Source organism: Myotis lucifugus, unplaced genomic scaffold, assembly GCF_000147115.1.
Source record: "Myotis lucifugus unplaced genomic scaffold, Myoluc2.0 scaffold_931, whole genome shotgun sequence".
Lineage (NCBI taxonomy): Eukaryota > Metazoa > Chordata > Mammalia > Chiroptera > Vespertilionidae > Myotis > Myotis lucifugus.
Genome location: NW_005871979.1, coordinates 57,915 through 62,747, shown reverse-complemented (window position 1 = coordinate 62,747; position 4,833 = coordinate 57,915). Strand labels below are relative to the sequence as shown.

Genomic DNA, 4,833 nt, shown 5'->3' with positions numbered 1-4,833 from the left:
CACAACATGAGGAACTGTATTAAAGGGTCGCAGCATTAGGAAGGTTGAGAACCACTGCCCTAGATGGAGGTGCGGGCCTGCCTTCTCTTTAGGATGCAAAGAGGCCCCCTCATAAGGTAGGAAGTGTGAGAAATTCGGATTAACTTGGGTTTGAATCTCGGCTCTTTCGGGCTGCAGCTGTGTGCTTCTGGGCTAGTCACTTCACCTCTCTGAGCCTTGGTTTTCTGCTCTTAAAAAATGGGCAAAATGATACATTTCATGGTTATCTGGTGGATCAAATTAAATAACTACCAAGTCCAGAGTCAGGGTCTGGCTTATAGTAAGTGCCCCACAAATCCAGCATTTCATTCCTCACTCCCATCAGAGGCTCAGAGAGGCAAAGGGACTTGACAGCAAGTGAGCAAAAAGTGGGCATCCACTTCCTCCCCCTGGGATTCCCTGTCACTATCGCTTGTGGGCGGGCTCAGCCCATCCCCCAACAAAACCTTGAGGCAGCTGCCTGCAGGAGGTGGAGAGGAGGATGAGGAAGTGACCGTGGCCACGAGCGATTTCGGAGCTCCGCCAGTGGCCAGGCCGTCCTGGGTGCTCTGCAGTTACGATTTCACTTTAATCTCCAGACAACCCTCGTCGTCGGGAACCACTATCATTCTTCCCACTTTAGAGGTGAGGAAACTGAGACTCACACTCCGACCCTTGACTTGGGTCAGGCAGCCGGGAAGTGGAACTTGTGTGTGATTTTCTGGGTCCCTGCAAGGCCAGGCTTGGGGAGGGTGGCAAGTTAAAGACTGTTTGGGCTCTGAAAGCTGTCACTTGACTCAGCCAGCACCTTCCAGAATTTCAGCTTTCATATTCCATGTTGTTGAATGGGTTCAAACCCGTGTTTTACAGATGGGAAGACTGAGGCCTGTCCATTGGTGGTGGACACCGTGGCTTGCACATCTAGAGAGGCCTCTGGCACCTGCCTTGGGGAGGAGCCTGCATCTTCCTCCACTCCCTACCCCACCCACCCTCTATCACCATGGCAACCATGCAGGTGAGCCTCGTCACTGCTAATCCTCTAATTACCAGCCACCTCTTCAATCGGCTGTAATTACTTTGGGGACACAGTTAACCTCTCATTAGGAACGCACGGCCGCTTTCTCCAAAAGCGCAGCGGTGACATGCCTAGTAATTTACCGCCCCGGCTCACGGGCCGCTTTGTGTCTAACTCGGGCGCCATCCCATCCCTGTCATTACTCCAGCCCGGTTGTCATGACGATTAATCATTCAATCCCTCATCAGCAACTTTTGCCAAATGTCACCCCACTCGTGATCAAAATCCATCCTGCAGCCTGACGCTGGGGGACTAATGACTTGGAAATAGGCTTCTCCATTCCCAAGAGCTTTTTCCCACGACTTCTCAGCTTCCTCCAGGAAAAGGAAAGGAGGGACTTGCAGGGTGGTGGGCGGGGGGGCGGGGGGGGGGATGGCATGTATGGGTGCTTCCTCTGTGCTAGGCACCTGAGGGGCATGGATGCCTTTAACCCACCACAGCCCGCTTCCTAGGAGGGGGTACTGAGGCTGAGGGAAGACGGCAGGTCGTCCGCCAGGGAAGTGTAGCGAGGTTCTCACTCACACCTGTCTGGCTCCAAAGCTGAGCTTTTTGATAAAACAACACCACCCCAACCTCAAGGACAAGGAGCGTCACCGACTAGAACAGCGGTTCTCAACCTGTGGGTCACGACCCCTTTGGGGGTCAAACGACCCTTTCACAGGGGTCACCTAAATACATCCTGCATATCAGATATTTACATTACGATTCATAACAGTAGCAAAATTACAGTTATGAAGTAGCAACGAAAATAATTTTATGGTTGGGGGTCACCACAACATGAGGAACTGTATTAAAGGGTCGCGGCATTAGGAAGGTTGAGAACCACTGAACTTGAAGGATCCTTGGATGTCGTGTGGGCAGCGTGTAGAAACGAGCTGGCCCGTCAAGTTCAGGGCAAAAGGCCGTCAGGGACAAACCTGGGCACGTCATGAGAAGGAGCCCATCCCAGCGTGAGCACCTGTGTCCCGAGCACACCTCCCTCAGCACTGCCTGCTCAGCAGCCTCCAGGACAGCAGCCTCGGGACGCAGGCGGAGAAACAGGCTGACCGCGGGCAGTAGGTCCAGGGGCCGATCCGGACTGAGAGGAGCCTTGTGATGGGACGCGGTGGCCCGCGAGCCTCTGAGAATTCGCACGTTGTGATGGGATGCGTGTGCGTGTTTCTAGGGAGACGCACGGAAAAGGCTAAGAACTTCTCCAGTGCACTTCTCCGCTTTTCCTGCATCCCTGTTTGCAGAAGGAACACCGAGGCCCAGAGAAGAGCCATGACTTCCCGGAGTTGCACAGCCGTTCAGGATGGTGCCACTGGCCCAGGCAGGGGTGAGTCTTTCTAGGCGTCCAGGGCAGCCAAGAAGGGCTGTTGGAGGGGAGGAATTCTACCCCCTGCCAATGGCTTCCAACCCCCTCGCCCAGCCCCCACCTGCTAACGGAACCTTTCCCAGGCCTCTCCCAGGGACGGTCCTGCTGGCTGGGCCGCAGCATGTGGGAGACATCATCACGGCACGTTGTAAATGGCATTAACAGACTGTCACAGCAGCCGCATGGCATTAGCTAGCGGCTCTGTCTTCATCAGGCCGTCCCCGCAGCCCCGGCTCAGCCCTTCCCAAGGGTCTTCTTCCCGGGCCGGGCTGCGGAAGTCTCCTGGCCGGGAGGGGGTGGGCAGGAGCTGTCTCCGCGGTGAGCTGGGTAGAAGTTAGGAAATCTGATTTGTAAACGTGGTCGGCCTCAAAGAATTCGCCTTCGGCAGGCAGCTACTTATGTGCCCGGCATTCTCACTTAACCCTCATAACCGCAACCTAAAACAGCGTGTTCTTCACTGGTCTGTGGGTGAGCTGTCGGGGGCTGAGAGGGGCAAGGTGGCTGCCCCAGTCCCTTCACCTAACAAGAGGCAGTTGTAGGACTCACACCAAGTCCTGCGTTTCCATAGATCATGTTGCCTTCTTGGAAAAGTCTTTGATCCATTTTCTGCCCGAGATACTATAGCCTTGAAGGTGATTCCCTAAAGCTACCAGCCCACCGGAAAGTTACCAGTCCCTGAGCTCTGCTTAGCGGGACTTCCAACATAGTAATAACCAATATTATAACAAATATTGGGTGTTTCCATGCCATTTCTCCTATGGTCTGGGTAGCAAACCCATGAGGGAACGAGGACCAATTCATCTTATTTGAGACAGTTGAGAACTAAGGCCCCGAGGGGGATGCCACTTGCCCAAGCTGCCCAGCAAGTCTGCGCTGGAGCCAGAATTAACTCCCGGTCTCCTTCCCAGTCCTGGTCCTTTTCCAGGAGCCACGGAGAAAGGTGCATAGGCCTGCAGCAAGGGGACTGAGCAGGGCATTCCCTCTTCCGGGTGCCTTCTGCCCTCCCACTGCCCGTGGGCACGGCTGATTGATGCTTCACCCGGAGGCCTCCAGGCTGCAGGCAGCCGGATGGGCTGCCCCCGACTGGTAAGCAAATCCCCTGCTGAGCAGGTCATATTTTATCCGGCGCCACCTGCCAGCTCATTTGCTTACAGATACAGGTGCTTCATCAGGGAGGGATTAGCAGTTACTCAGCCCAGAGACCCTGGCAGAGAGCGAGCAAGCCGGGCCATAGCTGGGTGGGAAGCCAGGAGCCTGTCTGTGAGGTCTCCATCTCCTCCCAGGCCCTGGCCCTGGAACCGAGGGTAGGGATAAGGATAGAAGGAAGGACCTCTCTGTGTAGCTGACTTTCCACTCCCAACCCCTTGTCTTCTACCAGTTCTCCAAGGCTTGGTCCCAACCCCCTCTCCCCTGCAGCCTCCAAGATTTCCCACTTGCCCTGCAAAAGCAATGATGGAGAACAGGAACAGCCCCAGAGGGTTGCTTGGTGCCTGATGATTTCTACACATCGCCCCATTCATCCAAATCAACTAGTAGTTGGCATTTTAAAACCCCCATTTTACAGATGAAGAAACTGAAGCCCAGAAAGCCAATTGCTCAAGGTTAGAAATCCCTTCCTAACCAGGGCGCAGTGCATCCCCCAGGCTGGTCCTTGGCTTGCTTGAAGTTTTATTTACTCATTTATCTATTTACTTTTTAACTTATTTTTTTTTCTGTCTGGTACAATTTCACTCAATTTGTCCTGGTCATCAAAAGGCAGTTTAGCCCTGGCTGGTTTGGCTCAGTGGATAGAGTGTCAGCCTGTGGACTGAAGGGTCCCAGGTTCGATTCCAGCCAGAGGCACATGCCCGGATTGCAGGCTCTATCCCCGCCAGTAGGGGGCATGCAGGAGGCAGCCAATGGATGATTCTCTGTCATCACTGATGTTTCTCTCTGTCGCTCTCCCTTCCTCTCTGAAATCAATAAAAATATATATATTTTTTAAAGGCAGTTTATTCTAGGGAGGTCTGGTGACAATTAGAGCAGTACTTAGCTCAATTTGTGTATCAGCCTCCCAATTTAAAATAATTTAAAATCTCAGAACAACCTTAGACTTACAGAAAAAATACATATGTGGTACATTTGTCACAACTAATGAACCAATATTGATACATTATTGTTAACTAAAGTGTTTTTTAAAAATATATTTTTATTGATTTCAGACAGGGCGTGAGAGATAGAAACATCAATGATGAGAGAGAACCATTGATTGGTTGCCTCCTGCACGCCCCCTACTGGGGACCGAGCCCCCAGCCCAGGCATGTGCCCTTGATCAGAATCGAACCCGGGACCTTTTAGTCCGCAGGCCGACGCTCTATCCACTGAGCCAAACCAGCCAGGGCTA

The 4,833-nt window shown here is 53.0% G+C and overlaps 1 non-coding gene across 1 annotated transcript; it reads right to left on the bottom strand.

Annotated features, from left to right (window-relative positions):
• Positions 1-4,388: 4,388 nt before the first annotated feature.
• LOC111824112 lies at positions 4,389-4,506 on the bottom strand. Its single transcript, XR_002827211.1, has one exon.
• Between the last annotated feature and the right edge of the window lie 327 nt (positions 4,507-4,833).